Below are 3150 nucleotides of genomic sequence, written 5' to 3'. Positions count from 1 at the left end.
GCTTGCTTTTAAGGTCTTGGCAAACACATATTCCGGGAGGACCTCTTCACCTTTAGAAGATGACCTCTCCACCTTTAGAAGATGCCCTTGCCCTGGAAATCACTAACCTGCAACTTGGTTTCTTTACCCAAGGTCATTTTTCATTCATCAGAGATGGAGCCACTGAGTGTTAGTGTGTCTTGGGCAAAGTTCTAGAAAGCCCCTTCAGGAAAGCATTTCATGAAACAAAGTTCTTGTCCTGAATGTGATTATGCTCTACAGGGAAGAGACAAAAGTCATTACAAAGAACTGTACTGTATATTATGTTAAATAGTATTAATATTAATTATAACAATAACACAGAGGAGGGAAATAGGAGTTTTGGTTCTTTTTAAAAAAATTTAAATAGGGTAGTCAGGGAATATTTCCCTAAGAAGGTGATATGTATATAAGACAAAAAGGACACAAAGTAACAGCCATATTACCTCATCTGAGAGAAAGATATTGCAGAATGAGGGCAAGGCAAAAATGGTGCCCAAAGCCCTCAAGATCGTTCCAGATTCTTCCCACTGCTCAATTCCAAAATTGCCTCTCAACTCCCCCCAACCCCACACATGATTGCAGATAGTTGAAGAACCATGTTTACTACTGAATACCAAAAATTGTATTTTGTCTGTTGCTATTGGACAAATTATCACAAAATATAGTGTAATAAAACAATTAGTATTCAGTAACTTTGGTGGAATCGATAGGTTAATTATATTAAGCTTCTTCGCTGGACAGTTCTCCGGTAACTTCTCACCAAGTTCTAGCTAGGGATGCTGTCCCACGAAGGTTTGACTGAGACTGGAAAATTTGACTGCAAGATGGCCAACAATACAAGGCTTGGGCCTAGATTTTTGTTGTTGTTGTTTATTTATATCAGTACTAAGTATTGAATACACGCTGAGCAAGCCCTCACCACTAAGTTCCATCTCCAGATTTTAAATTTTATATTTTTAATTTTGAGACAGGTCTTCCTAAGTTGCCCATGGGACCTGTTATTTTTGTTTTGTTTTAAAATATGGAATGCTTCCTGAATTTGCATGTCATCCTTGCGCAGGGCCGTGCTAATCTTCTCTGTATCATTCTGATTTTAGTATATGTGCTGCCAAAGTGAACACAAAAGACCTATTATTAATGGATGATCTCGGTTTCTCTCCACATGAACCTGTCCGCAGGAAGTCGAGGGCTTCCATGACATGGAATGGGCTTCCTTTAAAATAAGCAAGCCCAAACAGACAGGGGCTTGGGGGGCGGGGGGAGGGGGAGGAGGAGAAGGAAGCAGCTATTCTATTTGGACCTAATTTTAGAAATTATACGCCATCACTCATGACACTTTTTCTTTTTCATGACACATTATTCTATTTGTTAAAAGCAAGTTACTAAATCCGGGCCACATTTAACCGGAGGACAAAGAGACTCTACTCTTTAAAATGAGAACTATCAAGATCACCAGCTACATTTTTAAATGACTACAAGAAAGTATAGCAGGATTCCTAGGAAAAAGTGAATTTAAACAAAGTTCCCTGACTGGCAAAATTAAAAGTAATAACAATGAGGCTGGGAAGGTTGAATCATATTATTTGTCAGAAAGGATGATGCCCCCATCAGAAAATGAACTCCAATTCCATTTGGCAAATGTAGCAGTGGGCAGAAATCAAATTAATAGATTTGTGGATGCTCTGCTACTGGGAGAGCATATATTAGTGAAAAGCAAAGGGGTTTAGTGCATTTTAATATGGGTTTTGTATTCATTCAAAGGTCTTATTTTCTTCATAAAGTTTCATACCTATTCTATAAAACCCACACCAAAGATTGTATACCTTAAACACTGAAAAGCACATTAGTAGTACAATTTCAAAGAGCTTGCAAGTAACATTAGCTGCAATGGAAATTGTTTTCTCATGAGCATCAGCATATCCACATATGATACTATGATTTAGGGTGAAAATGTATAAAACTAAAGCATAAGTATATCAGAAAAGAAGCTTTCAAGTGACAAGTGATTCGATTTTTCTCTGAAGAGCAAAGCACATCTCAATGACTGGAAAAAGAATGTTAGTAAAGTTTTGAGGGAGCCACGCCAATTGCAGTCACCAATAATCCTTCATACTATTAGCACACTTCTTTGTAATGACGTTTTGTCTCTTTCTTGTAGAGTATAATCATATTTAGGGCAGGAACTTTTTCTGTATTTATGAAATGCTTTCCTGAAAGGGCTTTCTAGCACTGTGCCTGGGAAACACTAGAATATGATATTGAGCTCAACATCATATGTTAAAATATAGACCCAAAGCCTTTTAAATAAATAACTTGAAATATTTCTAGTTGTATATAAATCTACTTTTGCAAGATTGACTAGTAAATACTTATCTTTAATATATCACTTGCACATACCATGTTCTTTGTTTATATTAATCATATTAATATTCCCTTCCCTAAAGGTTTGTTGTTTAAGGGAACCGATGTCTCACAGAAGTCATATAGAAATAACATATAAGTGATGATGTCCTGACATCTTTCTCTGGTCAGTTTTCAATGGAAGAGGATTTTATCTAATTTTCTCAATCATTGAGTTTTGTCTCAGGTTGTTTTTTTTTTTTTTTTTTATTGTGACTTAGTTCAAAATTGCAACACTTCTTTTTAATGTTCATAATAAAGAAAGATCCTTTTATCTTTAAAATAACAAAAGTTTATATCCTGTTGGTACATAATTTTATGCATTCAACTCAAAGAACTGTACATTCAAAATAGACAAAGAACTGTACATTCAAAAAGGTATTCAAAATACCTTAAGTAAATTTTACATGAATTTTAAAAAGTACAAAAACAAAAGAGAAACAAACTCCAGAATTGTATATATTGAGCAAAAAGGCCATTGTCATATTCTAAATATGTTTTATCATATAGATGTGTATGTATGTGTATATATATATATATATATATATATATATATATGTGTGTGTGTGTGTGTGTATATTATTTTTTTTTGGTGTGTACGTGTGTATGTGTGTGTGGTGCTGGGAATTGAACCCAGGGCCTTGCGCATACAAAGCAAGTACTCTACCAATTGAGCTATTTCCCCAGCTCAAAACTAGATATATTAATACAAACATATTTTTTAATTTA

The 3150-nt window shown here is 34.8% G+C and overlaps 1 non-coding gene across 1 annotated transcript; it reads right to left on the bottom strand.

The window, feature by feature from the left end:
* Positions 1-1036: 1036 nt before the first annotated feature.
* Positions 1037-1142, bottom strand: LOC124080229 (U6 spliceosomal RNA). Its single transcript, XR_006847641.1, has one exon. It is a non-coding gene; the product is annotated as a U6 spliceosomal RNA (small nuclear RNA).
* Between the last annotated feature and the right edge of the window lie 2008 nt (positions 1143-3150).

The sequence above is a fragment of the Marmota monax genome, unplaced genomic scaffold, assembly GCF_021218885.2.
Source record: "Marmota monax isolate L192 unplaced genomic scaffold, Marmota_monax_Labrador192_F-V1.1 WCK01_AAM20220418_F8-fsc00015, whole genome shotgun sequence".
NCBI classification, from domain to species: Eukaryota; Metazoa; Chordata; class Mammalia; order Rodentia; family Sciuridae; genus Marmota; species Marmota monax.
This window is presented reverse-complemented; position numbering and strand designations above follow the sequence as displayed.